The 17,062-nt window shown below is 44.0% G+C and overlaps 1 non-coding gene across 1 annotated transcript; it reads right to left on the bottom strand.

Annotated features, from left to right (window-relative positions):
- Nucleotides 1-4,618: 4,618 nt before the first annotated feature.
- On the bottom strand, nt 4,619-4,692 carry TRNAN-GUU (transfer RNA asparagine (anticodon GUU)). Its single transcript has one exon. It is a non-coding gene; the product is annotated as a tRNA-Asn (tRNA).
- Nucleotides 4,693-17,062: the final 12,370 nt, after the last annotated feature.

Here is a 17,062-nt window from a genome sequence, read left to right as displayed (position 1 = left end):
AGCTTGGTAAAGTATCCTTCTTGCCAGCTTTCTCTTTCTTACAAGCCCTTTTACTGGGCTGGGAGGCTGATAGTATCTAAATATGCTGAGGAGGTTCAAGTGTCTCCACAACTCACCTGAGAGTGAATGCTCCCCTAGGCCCTAAGGCAATATAAACCAGCCCTGTTCGACAGGATAGCGAAATGTTTGCAGTTGTAAACTGGTGTCCCATTGGTTGTGGCACTTGTGGTGTAAAGAATCCCTGTGCTTGGTAATTAATAGAGAAATTCTATATTTTAAACTTCAGTTCTATATTGGCTCTTATCCATGGCAGATTTTCACCTATGTGATTATTTATTTATTTATTTATTTTGAGCCAGAGTCTCCCTTTGTCACCCAAGCTGGAGTGCAGTGGTGCAATCTTGGCTCACTGCAGCCTCTGCCTCTTGGGCTCAAGCAATTCTGCCTCAGCCTCCCGAGTAACTGGGACTGCAGGTGCACGCCGCCATGCCGGGCTAATTTTTTGTATTTTAGTAGAGACAGGGCTCTACTGGTCTTGAATTTCTGAGCTTAGGCAATTCACCCGCCTTGGCCTCCCAAAGTGCTGGTATTACAGGTGTGAGCCACCGTGCCTGGCCCTATGTGATATTTATTACAGTGAATTCCAATGATCAGACCTATAGTCAAGTATAAGTGAATATATCATTCAATTAAGTATAAACCATCATTATGCTCATATTCACACATATGATAATATGCTCAGTTTATTGCTAAGGTAATTCAGAATCTCTTTATTTTGAAGTGTTCATTTGATATACCTGTTTGGGAATAAATAGTTTGTCATCTTTGACAGACAGTAATTTTTGTTGTTTTCCTTTTACTAAAAAAGCATGGTGAAAAATGGCTCCATTTCTGTGAGAGGTAACTAAAATATGGCAATTTGCTGGGTGTCATTAAAGTAACTCACAAGGAAAAAAAATGCAAATTGGTATCTGCTGATTTAGTAAATCTCTGTGCAAGTGACTCTGAAAGGATCAATATATTAAAGCCCTTCCCAGCTGGTCATTCCAGATTGTAACAATAAAGCATTAAGTGTTAAAACCTCAAGGTAGCTTTTTTTTTGTCCCCTTTATTACTAATTTTATAGACCTACTTAATCACTAAGCCAAAAAAAAAAAAAAAATCAAACTTGTTTCTCTTTGTGACTTGTCAATAGTATGAAACTATTCTGGTTTTTAATTTTTGTGTTACCTTAAAGTCTCCGGTTTAGTCATTTTTCTGTACCTAAACACTTCGGATTTGACATGCTTTGTGGCCTTTGTCAGTAGTTAGAATGTAAATCCAATAAATAAAGTAAAAGCCAGGTCTTCAAAATCTGGGGGCCAAGAACTCTGCTTTAGAGGGCCTGTGACTCTCTCGGACGCTGTGAACAAAATCTCATCTCTGAATATGGATATTTTAGGGAGAGGGTCTTTAGGTTGTCATTTGGATTTTCACAGCGCTCCATGTACCCAGAAGGTAGTCTCTTGGGCAATTTGACTTCAATAAATGAAGTTTCACTGAAACCTAAAATGAAATCTCACTGAAAAACAAAAACCAATGAAAGATGCTTTTTTATGGATTAAAAACAAAACAAAACAAAAAACACCTCAAAGCCAAAGATTCTTTCTGAAATCAGGTTCTAGGTTCCAGAGCAACTCCATGGTAGGGAATCAGCGGCATGGAACGTAAGCTAAGAGTTTGGACAATTTGTAATATTTATTCCTAGGTTTCTTTAAGACCCTTTCAGATTTTGAATTCCTATTAGTAGCGTCAGCCAGGCTCTAAATGTAAGCATCACCGTAGACACCTCCCTCCTGCTGCCGCCCCCAAGACTTGCCCAATTTTGCCTTGAATTTCACCCACACTGCCTTCTCCAGGCCCATTTGAGCCCAGAGCCTCATTGCACCTCCTTGGAAATATAATTTCCTCCTAACTAGTCTCTGATCTACTATTTCCCCTACACTGTTGCCACACCAATCACCTAAAATAATATATTTCATTCTACCCTGAAATAGAAACCTCTAATAAGTTACTCGCTTCCTTGATGGGGTAAAGTAAGCCACATCCTAGGTATTCAAGCACCTTCCAGGAGCTAAGAACATTTCCCCTGCACCTTCTTGAAGTACACTTGTCCTATGTACTGGTTATGTTCATTTCTTGCCCCCTACTCTCATTTTGTCTCAAATTTTCCTTGGCCTTAAATGGCTCTCGCCTGCCTGTCCACATCTCTCAGGGTTGTTTCAAATCTTCCATGAAGACTCACAGCCCCAGTCCATGTTGGCCGCTTACTTCGCGGCCTGTGAACATTATTCTGTGGCTGACTTGCTGACACTCCATCAGATGCATTTTTATCTGGTTGTCCATCTGTGAACCATACCCTGAGAAGGCAGAGAGTGCCTCTGCACTGAGCATGTGCTAGGGGACAGGTCTGTGCTAGAGAGGCAAGCACTGCGAATGAAGAACGGGTCCCTACCCTCAAGGAGTTCGTATCTCAGTGGAGGTGACTAGCAGCTCACTATTTCTGGGGGTTGTGGTGACTGCTGGGAGAAGGGGTGTCTATGTCAGATCGAAGCAGCATCGGGGAAGTTCCCTGAGAAGGTGATGTCTCAGTGGATGTCTCCCAGGTAAGTGGGGCAGAGGTGGAGAAGGGCAGAGCAAGGAGAGGCATCTAAGTGGGGCGTGTAAGCCTGCATGGGTCATTCAGGGAACCTTTGGTAACTGCATGTAACTGTGTGAAGCTTTCATGAAGGAACATGGTAGGACCATACAAGTCCTTTTGCTAAGCTCAAGAATTTGAAATGTATCCTGAAGGAAATCCCTTGGAGCCTAAAAATGATCATTTATAACAGAAGATGATCTCTGCCCCCGAGGAGCTTGTCGCCTAGGGTAAATATATTCAGCTTCAAAGTGGAAGGGCATGTTTTCTAAGTCCCTGTAATTGTAGTGATAGCAAATATTATGCCCTGCATCTGGAAATGTGAAACTAGGTTTGAACAGTACATACATTATCTTATGACCTAATTTCTCCTCATTGTGTTGTTTCCACTATAAGCTACCCAGAAGTGTAGATAGGACGTTTGGAATTTGATGGGCATCAGAAAGATTCCTACCTAGGAACTTTTCTTTTTTTTTTTTTTTTCTCTGAGACGGAGCCTTGCTGTGTCATCCAGGCTGGAGTGCAGTGGCGCAATCTCAGCTCACTGCAAGCTCCGCCTCCTGGGTTCACGCCATTCTTCTGCCTTGGCCTCCCGAGTAGCTGGGACTACAGGGACCCACCACCACGACCGGCCAACTTCCTGTATTTTCTGGTAGAGACGGGGTTTCACCATGTTAGCCAGCATGGTCTCGATCTTCTGACCTCGTGATCTGCCCGCCTCGGCCTCCCAAAGTGCTGGGATTACAGGTGTGAGTCACCGCGCCCGGTCTGCCTGTTTAATTTTTATATTTTTAATAGAGGCAGGGTTTCACTATGTTAGCCAGGCTGGTCTTGAACTCCTGACCTGGTGATCCGCCCACCTCGGCCTCCCAAAGTACTGGGATTACAGGTGTAAGCCACCGCGTCCGGCCTCCAAGAAAATTTTTGAGAGCCACTTTTTCTGTTGCCTGGAATTCCACCGTAAGCACAACGTTGTGTCTCCTTCTCCAGGGCTACTAACTAAACAACAGAGGGTATTGTGTTATCAACAATTATTTGATTGATAACTATCAGCAAACATTTGCCAAGGCATTCCCTTAAAGACAGCCTAGTGACTCTGTTAACTACTCTTTCTTCCAGGCCTCTAAATTCTGTTGGAGGTAAGTAGATCCCAGAGACAAAGCACCGACCATAGGACCTGAATCTTGGTAGAGATAAATTAAATCATCATGTGATCATATTATATGTGTTTCTATCTTAAAGTCTTATGTGAATATTCTGCTTGAAAAATATGTGTCCTCTGTTAGACCAGAGTTGAAAATATGTCATTCAAGAGCTTGTAACAGGAATCTGTACAATTTCTGCTGGAGTTTAATTTCAGGGTTAATTCTGTCAGCAATCTAAGGTAAACAGTAACATTTTTCCCTAGATTTAAATCCATTGTCCAAAAGCTGTAACAGATCTTAACTGAATAAATAGTTTCTTAAGATGGTAAGCTTCCATATGCTTTAAAATGACTCCTCTACACGTTTTCATCTGGAAGGCTGCTCATGCTTTTGGAAGGCATGTCTTAAATAACTACACTTGCTTTTCGGTGGTGCCAGATTTTTCTGAGAGTCACCAATGGAATTTATAAATTCACAGGTCAATGAGCAATTGAGTTGATGTTTTGCTATTTCAAAGACTGCCGTTTGTGAGCGTTGTTGGGAAGGCCTCCTGAAGCAAACGTGCAAGTTTCCCTTGGATAAGTGGTAGGAAGAGAATTGCCAAACCATGGCTTGCAGTGCAGACACAGCCTTTCCCTTGGGGCCAGCCACTAGGCACCACACATTAAGAGGATATTTGTCTCTCCTTGTCCTAGACACGTTGTAGCGTCATGCTCCTATTCGATTAAAAATCTCACTATTGCAGTTTTAAAATGAACCATCTAGTAAATACTGTCTCGGGAAAAGAAGCACCGGCCGTCCCTGGGTGGGCTTGAACCACCAACCTTTCGGTTAACAGCCGAACGCGCTAACCGATTGCGCCACAGAGACCCAGTTACTCAGACCTTGCCGCGGTGTGTACAGATTTCCGCGGAGCCGGCAGCGGCTTTTGCCACCCTCGGCGTCGCCACCCCAAGCACTGTCAGAGCAGCGGCGGGGCGCGCCGAGGAGGCGGCGGAAGCGGCCGAGGTGCCCGGCGGCCGTCGCGAGGGAAGAGGCCGAGCCCCGGCGCGAGGGAGGGGGCGGGCGAGGCCGCGTGACCCCGGGCTTCTCTGGGGACGAAGCGCGCCCCTGGTGGCTGCAGCGGCCAGTGGTCCGCGGCCGGCCCGGACTCGGCAATGGCTGCGCGCTGTGCCTGCTCTGCGGCGGGCACCCAGCCGGCCGGGCGCGCCACCAGTAACCGGGGACCCAGGGGAGAACCTGCCAAAGGGAGCAGGTCACACGGACAGAATACGACACGCTTGGAGGGAAGAACCACGTGCTGTACAGGTTGAAAGGATGGAGCATCACGTCCGCTTAGGCCCCAGACTTCGGGGGCCTAACCCTTTTTCTGGGTTGCTGCTATTGTCCCTTCTCCTTAGACAGTTTTTCATCTCATCACCTCTCACCCCATAAAATGCAACGAACATAGATAGGCTGTGTATCGGTGTATACTGTATGTATATCTGTGCTTCGTACATAAAAGAATAAAGATTTTTGCCACCTCCTAGGAACCAATTCGCACTCCATTTTGGGGGATATGGCCTCCGTTGAAAATGCATGGTTTAGGGGACATCAAAAAAGCCTTATAGAGGGAGTGGCAATTAAGATAGCCTTTCAGTTTGAAATGGCCATTAAAGGCTTCTCCTTTTCCCTGACTTCTGAATTTTTTTTTTGTTTGTTTGTTTTGTTTTTTGAATCAGAGTCTTGCCCCGTTGCTGGAGTGCAACGCCGCGATCTCGGCTCACTGCAACCTCCGCCTCCCGGGTTCGAGCGAGTCTCCTGCCTCAGCCTCCCTAGTAGTTGGGATTACAGGCACCTGCCAGCCACCACGCTCAGTTAATTTTTGTGTTTTTAGTAGAGATGGGGTTTCGCCATTCTGGCCAGGCTGGTCTCGAACTCCTGACCTCGTGATCCGCCCACCTCGGCCTCCCAAAGTGCTGGGATTCCATTACAGGCGTGAGCCACCGTGCCCCGCCAATATTTTCAGGCGCACAGTTCAGTGGCACTAAGTACATTCACATGGTTATGCAACTGTCACCGCCATCCATTTCCAGAACCTTTTCATCTTCCGAAACAGAAACTCCCTACCCATTACACAGTAACTCACGATTCCCCTCCTCTAGCCGGAACAATCACCATTCTACTTTCTGTCCCTATGAATTTGTCTACTCTTAGAGACCTCATGTAAATCGAGTTATACGGTGTTTGCCTGTGGCTGGTTTATTTCACTTACCATATGTCTTCAAGGTCCATCATGTTGTAGCCTGTGTCAGGATTTCCTTCCTGGATAAGGCTGAATAAACTGCACTGTATGCAGGTGTCGCATTTTCCTTTTGCATTCATCCCTCCATGAACATTTTGGTTGCTTCCACCTGCAGCTATGAAGGTGGGTGTACAAATAACTGAGCTCCCCGCTTTCAGTTCTTTTGGGAATATACCCAGAGATGGAATAGCTGGATCACATGGTTTTCCATTGGCTGTACCATTTTACATTCGCACCAACAGTGTACAAGGGTCCCTATTCCTATTCCTCCTCATCCTTTTTATTTTTTATTTTTTTGTAAATAATAGGCATCCTAATGGGTATGAAGTATCATCTCATTGTGGTTTTGCTCTGCATTTCTCTAACGATTAGTGGTGTTGGGCATCTTTTCCAGACACCACTAATCTGAATTCTGTGGCCCTTCGTTCACGCACCTCCTCCCAGCAAGAGCCAGCTCCGCTTCAGCCAGGAGGAAGCTGAGACTGATGGAGTTTAGGAAAGGGCCCAGGGGGCTTGCAGAGTGGGGCCTGCGCCATGCAAGGAGAGGAGAAGAAAGCGGGATCTTTGAGTAGGACTATCTGGAGATCCTGGCTTCACAAGGTCCTTGCTTGTGTGCTGGGCAACTTTTGGAGCTAGTTTTCTTTATCTTAGCTCTTGAGGCATGTGGTGCTTGTGAGCAGCCAATCTGTGAAGAAGGAATTGATGGTCTCCACCTTGGAAATATTGGAACAGATAATGCCGTCCATATTGCACTTTTAGAAGTTAACTTAAAATTGTGCTATTTTAATGGAATTTTGGATGCACTTTCAGTTTCTTCTTAAGAACTGCTGGAATTTCTTATGTTAAGTGTTAAGGTGATGATCTCTTTTTTTCTGATTCCTTTTTTAAAAAACAAAAACAAAATCTTCCAAATGTATAAGAAACAGACCTTTACTTTTCTGTAACTCCACGACATTTCTGTTTTGATTCCTATTCTTTTGCTACTGTAAACACAATCTCAGTCAATTCAACATCCTGTTTGTGCCTTTCCCTGGAGTCATTTCCAAGTGCTAAGGCTTTGGTCCATGAGTCGCACGGGCACACTCGTGGCTGGAGAGGGAGCTTTGCTCCCGGTGAAGGGCTTGGTGGCTCCTCTATGCCTTGATTGAGGGAAAGGAATCTTATGTGAAGTTTGCTTTGTTGTATCAGATATTCTGTAAAGCCATTTCTGGAACAGTCCCCTCTGTTTATCGGACCCCAAGCTTCTCTGTCCTCATCAAGCCCACCTTTATGCTTTCACTTCACCAGACTTCATGTCCAGACTGTGGAATGAACAAGTGGTTATAAGGTTTTAGAGGCGCCTGTAGGACTAGATAGAAGGGAAAAAAAGGAAATAACCTTTAAGCATGCTCTTGATTCCTTAAATCCCATCTGAAAGTCTTAAGGATATCTTTTCAGTCATATTTATTTGACAATATTATCTAATTTTCTCTATTAGCCCAAGCTCAGAGGTCTTTCTTCTTCCATATTCACATGGGTGCAATGGTTTTCTGAAAGGAAGATGGCATTACTAGGGCAGCAACATTTAAGTAATCACAGGTACTTATCAAACTACAAAACAGGGATTCCAGGAACTGGGTGTTTCTGTTCGTAAAATTACACTCTTGTGTACATGCTCCCACTAAAACGTAAGTTCGCTGAGGATGGAGGTTTTGGTCTGTTTGCTCCCTGCTGTAACCCCAACACTGTAGCAGGGCCCGGCACATAGCAGGCATGCAGGGACTATGCACTGAATCAATAAGCAAATGAAAACCAGGACCATGAAGTAAACTGGACAAAATAAAATGTGATAGAAAAGCTGAATTCCTAATGCATAAGGAGCACTTATCAATTGATATTTACAAAGTCTTTTTACAATTCAATTAAAGACAACATAAATAAAAATGGGGATAGGAACAGAAAATTCCTCCAAAGAAAAAAAATATGTACATGGTACAGCCATGTGGAAAGCAGTATGGAGTTCTCAAAAATATTAAAATAGAACTATCATATAATCCAGCAATCCCACCCCTGGGTATATTTCTAAAGGAAATGAAATCAGTACGCCAAAGAAATGTCTGCACTCGCATGTTGATTGCAGTGTTAGTCACAACAGCCAAGATATGGAATGAACCCATCAGTAGATGAAAAGATAAAGGACATGTGATACGTATATGCAATGGAGTAGTATTCAGCCTCAAAAAAGAAGAAAATCCTGTCATTTGCAACAACATGGATGAGCCTAGAGAACATACTAAATGAAATAAGCCAGGCATAGAAAGACAAATGCTGCATAATCTCACTTATGTGAGGAAACGAAAAAAGTCAAATTTAAAAGAAATGTCAAGCAGAGAATAGAATGGTGGTTGCCAGGGACTCTGGGAAGTAGCAGGGGTTGGGGTGGAGGGGAGGGAATGGGGAGAAGTTGGTTAAAAGGTACAAAGTTTCAGTTAGGTGTAAGTTCTGAGGATCTATTGTACAGCATGGTGACTGTAGTTAATACTGTATTGCATGCTTAAAAATTGCTCACCAAAAATGTTCTCACCAAAAAAATGATGTTTGGATATGTTAAAGTTTGATTTAATCATTTTGATGTGTGTGTGTGTGTGTGTGTATACATCAAAACATCACATTATATACCATATACAATTAATATATACAATTTTTGTCAAAGAAAAAAGGCACATGACCAATATAACCATAAAAGTTTAGTCTAACTAGTAATAAAAATCAAAATTAAATGAAATAAAAAATGTCTTTCCCCAAATCGCAAAAGAGAAAGAAAGGTAATACTAAAATACAGTGAGGGTGTATTGAGAAGACCACTCTCACACAGGACCAATGAGAATAAATTGGAGAGCGATGTGGTAATATACATATTAAACAATGTGTATGCCCTCTCGTTTTAGAAATTCTATGTTACAAATCCATCCTAAGAAAATAACCAGGGATGTGATCAAAATTTTAAATAGAGCATCACAGTATTATTTATAATAGTTATAAATAGGAAACAACTTGAATGTCCAGCAACAGGCAAAAATGATCAATAAATTGTGGAATATTTAAGCTGGGCATGGTGGCTCATGCCTGTAATCCCAGCACATTGGGAGGCTGAGGCAGGAGGATCTCTTGAGGCCAGGAGTTTGAAACCAGTCTGGGCAACATAGTGAGACCCAGTCTCTACAAAATATTTTTAAAAATTAGGTGGAGCATGGTGGCTCATGCCTATAATCCCAGCACTTTGGGAGGCCGAGGTGAGCAGATCACCAGAGGTGAGGAGTTCGAAACTAGCCTGGCCAACATGGCATAACCCCATCTCTACAAACAATACAAAAATTAGCCAGGGTGGGTGGTGCATGCCTGTAGTCCCAGCTACTCAGGAGACTGAAGCAGGAGAATCGCTTGAACCTGGGAGACGGAGGTTGCAGTCAGCCAATATCATGCCGCTGCACTCCAGCCTGGGCGAGACCCTGTCTCAAAAAAAAAAAAAAAAAAAGGAAAGAAAGAAAAAATTAGCTGGGCATGCTGCTGTACGCCTGTAGTCCCAGCTATTCCAGAGGTTGAAGTTGGGGGATCGCTTGAGCCCAAGAATTTAAGGCTGCAGCGAGCTATGATTGAGCCACTCCACTCCAGCCTGAGTGAGAGAGCAAGACCCTGTCTCTTAAAAAAAAAAAAAAAAGTGATATATTTTAAAAATAGAATATATTACTTATATAGACATCAAAAACAATATTTTCAAGGGATATTTAAAAACATAGGATCATGATAAAATGTAAAGTTCAAAGGTAAGATGGAGAACGGAGAACTGTGTGGCACTGTATAATCCAACAGTTCGTAGTTACATACTCCTTTCTGTGTGCTGGTGCTGCTAGAACACTTTGTACACATCACCTCATTTAAGCTCAGCATCCCTAGGTGGCAGATATTATTCTTATACTCCAATTTTGCCTCACGTTGTATATGCGATGTGAGCCCCAGTATGGGATGTGTGTGTGCACATGTGCAGTATTTGGAAAGTTCTGTGAAATATTGTTAGTAGTTATTTCTGGGTGGTGATTTTTATTCCTTTTCCAGTATGTTCTCAAGAGTTTGCTGCAAGCAGTCTTTTGCAGGGCCGGGGTTGAGAGGCAGCAGCAGTTTCCCTAAATTACAGATAGAGGGAGGTAGGTGGTTATGCTTGGCCAGATCTCTGTCTAGGCGTAGAGGAGTGTCTGTGTGTGGGTAGGGACACCGGGGGGCTTTGCCCAACAGTGGAACTGTCGCGCTGGTCTCGCTTCTCAACTCATTCACTCACCTGAGAAAAGGGTGTTTATGGGCCACGCACACTTCTGTGGGGGAATTTTACAAGGTGTGAATCGTCAGTGATGAAGTTGCTTTCATTTAAAAAGAACTGGAGTACCTGAGATTAGAGATAACATCTGCCCTTTTAAAACATTTTTTAAAAATCTATTTGCACTGATTTTTTTTTCCTTTTAATGAGTTGTTTTCATTTGGGTGGGATAACTCAATCTACAGGAGAATATTAAGACTTTTTTAATTTTAAAAAGTATACTTTCAAATAATACATTTTGTGTTAAATGACAGCCAGCAGATAATGACTGAATTGAGCTGATGCTTCAGGGATCTCCCTTCCATTTAAGGCTCTCTGAGAAACCATTCCTGACTGCAGGTCACTGCATTATTTTTAAATTTTAAATTTTTACTTACTTTATTTTATATATATTTTTTGAGACAGAGTCTCGCTCTGTTGCCCAGGCTGGAGTGCAGTGGCATAATCTCAGCTCACTGCAACCTCCACCTCCCGGGCTCAAGCGATTCTTCTGCCTCAGCCTCCTGAGTAGCTGGGATTACAGGGGCAGACCACCACACCCAGTTAATTTTTGTATATTTAGTAGAGTCAGGGGTTCGCCATGTTGGCCAGGCTGGTCTCAAACTCCTGACCTCAAGCGATCCTTCTGCCTCGGCCTCCCAAAATGCTGGGATTATAGACCTGAGCCACCCCACTCAGCCTACTTTATTAACCCACTTGCGGAAACAGGATATACACAAAAACGTTTCAAGGCAGTAAGTGCCACCGCATGGCACCGATGGTAAATGTTTCACAAATTTGAGTCGGGAACAATCATTAGTCTCACTAGTAATAAAAATCAAAATTAAATGAAATAAAAAATTTATTTCCCCAAATGGCAAAGGAGAAAGAAAGGTAATACGAACACGCCGTCAGGCTGTGGTGAGAGGGCTGCTGTCACACAGGACCAATGAGTACAGAGCCATTGGAGAGGATCCTTTTTTTTTTCTTCTTCTTCTTTTTTTTAGAGTCAGGGTCTTGCTCTTTTACCCAGGCTGGGTACAGTGGTGCCATCATAGCTCACTGAAGCCTCAAACTCCTGGGCTCAAGAGATCCTCCTGCCTCAGCCTCCCGAGTAGCGGGGACGACAAGTGAGAGGATCCTTTAGTGATGTCGAGGAGAAGGAACAGAGGCGTGGATGGGTGGGCACAGGCGCGGGAGCACAGCGGAAGCAGAGGATTACAAAGGGTGGAGCCTGATGTAAAGAAACCTAATCGGTGACACAGCGCGGAGGCTCTTGAATACCAGGCTGGAAACTGCATTAGGAACAGTGCTCATAATTGCAGAAAATTTTACACGGCCTAGATAGTCATCAAAGGATGATGTATAAACAACTATGGCATATTTATACACTGTGCCGACAGGACGCACTGAACATTTTGAACAACAGAGAGACTTGATAATGGCAAGGTTCTGAGGAGGTTAATCAGGATGCAAAAAAAAAAAAAAAAAGCAAACAACTAGTAAAGTTGACTTGATGACAAACACTATCAAAAGGAGAAAAGCTACTGGTTACCTCCAGGGAGCTGGTGAGGGAGGCTGGGTGGGAGGATCTAACCTTCTGAATTCTGAGTGCACCTCCAGTGTGGTCCTCAGAAAGCAGGGGCTTCCAGGCTACAGTCAGATCCCGACATCCCTGTTAATTCCACAGATTCCACACCAAGTCAGATTTATGACTTACTGTGGGGTTTTAAAAACCAAATTGCAGGGATGCTAGCCTATCACAGCTTATCTTAGACATTGTCCACTAAGGTTTACAGAGTGCTGCCTGTTCCCTTGGTATCCTAATCAGGGAGCCCCATCAGATCTGCTCCTTCCTGTGGGGTAGGGAGTAACACGAAGGCTTACCATCTCACACTGATAGCTGGTCATAGGTCCAGCAGAGGTTTACAACAGAAAATGAGGAAAGCCATGTGATTAACCACTGCCAGACTGGGTTACAAACAGCAGTTTCTTAGGCATTGCCTGGGACATGCAATAATTTCTGTTACACAGTCTGTGGTAGTTAAAATGCCGCACAATGAAAGCTATCTGATTTGGATTCATTATTAGGTGAGCCATTTCATCTGCAATTTGGTTCTATCATTTTCATTTAACAAATGTAAAAAGGTTTATTAAGCTCTTACAAAGTTATGCTGGGCAAATATGCAAAAGTCCAGATCACCTACCGCAGGAACTAATCTAGCTTCCTTTCTGGGCACCCTGTTGTTTTGGGCTGGGCAGTTCTTTCCTGTGTAGAACCATCTAGGGCTGTATAGGTCATTCTGACACCTCTCCCTGCTCATAAATGGGACAATCAGAAACGGCCCTTCTGTTTCCAAACTCTCTTTAAAGTAGCTGTTCTGAAAACATGGTCCAGGGACCCCTGATTGTCCCTGAGACCTTTGAGGGGATCATCAGGGTTAAAACTAATGTCCTAATAATGCTAAGATGTTATCTGTTTTTTTTCACTCTCACTTTCTCACACGTGAACAGTGGCATTTTCCAGGTGACAGAGTGTGCGATAATGAACCTAACTGAATGCAGAAGCACACAGGAGAACCTAGTTTTTTCAATCAAACCAGACATGAAAGAGATTTGCAAAAATGAAAAAACAATGCTATCTTCCTCATGGTATTTTTGTTTTAGAAAATAGAGTTATTTTTCATAGAAATGTTTTTGAGTTTATCAGTAATAGGTTTATTATAATAATTAAAAAATGAAATATACATACATTTTTTTTAAAGTTCTCAGTTTTAATTTCTAATACAGTCAGTATTGATAGGTGTGTCCTACATTAATAAAAGCTCTTGGGGTCCTCAGTACTTTTTTTTAAGAGTTGTCAAGGGGTCCTGTGACCAAAAATAGAGCCACTGCCCTAGAAGAACAGCACCAGCCTGGGTCAGGAGCAACTGGGACAGAACCTACCTGCTCCTGGTGGATTGCAATATGGTAAGATTTAACCCTCAAGGTTTCAACTCTTGGCAAGAGTCCATGAGGGGCCATGGTTTGCCCTGAGCATTGCTTTCTGGTAACAGGAACAAGTTCCTTAAGCTGGTGAGCCAAGCGAGCCTGACACTGGCCATGGACATGTTAGTGGGCTGCTTGTTCTAGTGTGAGTTTGCATTTTATGGGACATGTAATCTGCTGTAAAGCTCTTCTTATTTGAGGAAATCACAAGTTCTCAGAATGTTTGTTTCCCTTGGTTGGGGCCTCTATAATTAAATTATAAAACAGAGACAATGGTTAAATAATGCAAGATTTGACAGAAACCACTGAGGATTCAGGGTTTAATTTGAGTGAGGCGCAGGGGGGATGAAGATGAGTAGTCCTGGAGACAAGAAAAAGATTGGAAGAAGCTGGGCACGGTGGCTCATGCCTGTAATCCCAGTACTTTGGGAGGCCAAGGTGGGTGGATCACTTGAGGCCAGGAGTTCGAGACCAGCCTGGCTAACATAGTGAAACCCTGTCTCTACTAAAAATACAAAAATTAGCTGGGTGTGTTGGTGTGTGCCTGTAGTCATAGCTACTCAGGAGACTGAGGCATGAGAATCGCTTGAACCCGGGAGGTAGAGGTTGCAGTGAGCAGAGATTATGCCACTGCACTCCAGCCTAGGCAACAGGGTGAGACTCTGTCTTCTTCTTTTGGGGATGGAGTCTGTCGCCCAGGCTGGAGTGCAGTGACACGATCTCGGCTCACTGCAACCTCTGCCTCCTAGCTTCAAGTGAGTCTCCTGCCTCAGCCTCCAGAGTAGCTGAGATTACAGGCATATGCCACCATACCCGGCTAATTTTTATATTTTTAGTAGAGATAGGGTTTCCCCATGTTGGTCAGGCTGGCCTCAAACTCCTGACCTCGAGATCTGCCTGCCTCAGCCTCCCACAGGCATGAGCCACCATGCCCGGCTGAAACTCTGTCTTTAGGGAAAAAAAAGAGAGAGAGGGGGAAAAAAAAGATTGGATGAAACAACAGAGTGGGGAGGACCTGTAAGCTTGGTAGCTTGGTGAAGGTAGGGCTTTACTGGGGGCCTTAGAGGGGATCCAATAAAGATTCCCAATCGTGGTAGTGACCTAAAGAAAATAGCATTTTGATATCTTTCGTTTCATAATAGACAGTCACAGTTTACAAGGCCCTTTCCATAAATTCCTTATGACATCCATACTACAGCCCAGAGGCAAGTTGTGCACTCTCTCCTCTCACAAATACAAAAACTCAGCCTCTAGAGGCCGGTGACCTGCTCAGGGTGATGTGCAACTGAGGGATGAGAGAGTCGAGGCTCCCAGCTCAATGCTTATCCCTCACAGGCACGTTGCCTCTCAGTGCGCAGTATAAAACTTTGTACAAGAAATCAAGTTGCATAAGTCAGTGGAATTCCCTAAATGACCACATCGTAGATGGTGTATGCTGTGGGCAGAGCAAGGGCTGCTGTTTCTTGGGAAAAACAATCAGTCCCCCCCCCAAAATAAATGAATGCCAATGATGTGACTTTATTTTAGTTTTATTATTATTATTATTTTTGAGACGGAGTCTCACTCTGTCACCCAGGCTGGAGTGCAATGGCATGGTCTCAGCTCAGTGCAACCTCTGCCTCCTGGGTTCAAGCGATTCTCCCACCTCAGCCTCCTGAGTAGCTGGGATTATAAGTGCACGCCACCGTGCCTGGCTAATTTGTGTGTGTGTGTGTATGTGGGTTTTTTTGTTTGTTTGTTTTGTTTTGTTTTGTTTTTAGTAGAGACAGGGTTTCATTATGTTGGCCAGGCTGGTCTCGAACTCCTGACCTCATGATCCACCTGCCTTAGACTCCCAAAGTGCTGGGATTACAGACATGAGCCACCACACCCGGCAATGTGACTTTAACTGTAATTACAGAATGTAGGACTCACCTCCCACTATTGTTATGGCCCAATATTCTCTTAGATAATGTTTGGGGCACTAGCTTACATGCAACGCTGCCCAGCGGTTAAGGTTGTAGCTTTGCAGGCAGACTGACCATATTAAAATGTGATCACAGCCCTTGCTAAGCCTGTGGACTTGGGCATGCTTCTTTATTTCTCTGCTTTAGTTTCCTCCTCTGTAAAACACAGATGATGCTATAAACACACCCAAGTCCTAGAGTTGTTATATGAATTAGAGAAGATAGGCAAATATGTCTCTCACAAGAGAGCCTTGCATCCAGTAAGCGCCACTAAGTGCTTCTGTCTTGGATTGTTTCTGACCAGGTGGCTATGTCTCCTAGTAACTTACCAATCCTGTTGAGTCTTAATAAGCACATCTTTGATGCCTACGGTGTGACTGAATTTCCAGGATCCATTACTGGAGACACAATCATCCTATTTGCTTTTTTCCATTTGTTTTTAATAAAGTAGTACACGTGTGTAGCACCAGATCAAACAGTACAGAGCAAGTTACAATGGAAGAGAATGGCCTCCCAGCTCTCCTGAAATTCCCAACTCAGAGACAACTTTTTTGTTTTTCTTCTAACAGTTTCTTTACACAGCCCTTTTCGTGGTTACCTTCCTAACTCTAGAATAAATACACTTACCTCTGTTTGTTCACTTAGAAACATTAGACGTTACCTTTCAACTCCTCAGTATGAAGCTTTAGTTTTCAGCACCCCAGGCCACCCCCTCTTTCCAGGACTTACTACTTACACTGGTGGTAGCTGGAATTTTGAAATTCATCAGCATTCTTTTGTGATTGTGTGTTCCACTTTTACAGCAACCCCTACTTGTTGCATGAGTACAATAGAACTGGGAGGCTTATAACTTAGCCTGCAGGACTTTCACTTAAAGCCTGGCCCTCAGGGTGATGTCACCCACCTTATTGTGCCTGGCTCGGGAGTTTAGTCCCTCAGTTGCCTGGTTGCATAGTTTGGATGTTCAGCACCTCCAAATCTCACGTTGAAATGTGATCTCCAAATTTGGACGTGGGGCCTGGTGGGAGGTGTCTGGGTCATCGGGTGGGTCCCTCTTGAATGGCTTGGTGCCGTCCCCATCGTAACGAGTTCTTGTTCTGGCAGCTCACACAAGAGCTGGTTTTTTTAAAGGAGCCTGGCACCTTCCGCTCTTTCTCTTGCTCCTCTTCTTCCCTTTCTTTGTCATTAAAAGCTTCCTGAGGCCTCACCAGAAGCCATGCGGATGCTGGTGCCATGCTTGGACCTCCTGTAGAACTGTGAACCAAATAAACTCTTTCCTATACATCACCCAGTTTTAGGTATTCCTTTATGGCAATGCAAACCAGACTCACACATCTGGTAAGCCTCAATTGTCTGCTTCTAGATAAGACGGGAAGAGTGGGGAGCTGTGAGGGTTTCCACTGCATTGTCTATTTTCAGGCACGGTGTCTCCACTGGGTTGGCTTCACATTCAGAGCTCTGGGTAAGGTGGGCAGGAAGAGGGTTGCAGGCTGCCCACAGACGGGACTGAAGAAGGCTGAATCCTTCAGTGCCAACCTGTGAACCAGAGTCTTAGCTCTCTTTGAATATTTTGTTCAGTATCTTTGGGTTTTATTTTGCCTAGGGGTAAATACTGACTGCCTGTTCTCTGGACAGGAATGGAGAAGATGGTGCCAGCAGGGTTGCTGTTCGTATGCAGACATTCATGCAATCACG

This window comes from Macaca nemestrina, chromosome 16 (genome assembly GCF_043159975.1).
Source record: "Macaca nemestrina isolate mMacNem1 chromosome 16, mMacNem.hap1, whole genome shotgun sequence".
In the NCBI taxonomy this organism is placed as follows: domain Eukaryota; kingdom Metazoa; phylum Chordata; class Mammalia; order Primates; family Cercopithecidae; genus Macaca; species Macaca nemestrina.
This window is presented reverse-complemented; position numbering and strand designations above follow the sequence as displayed.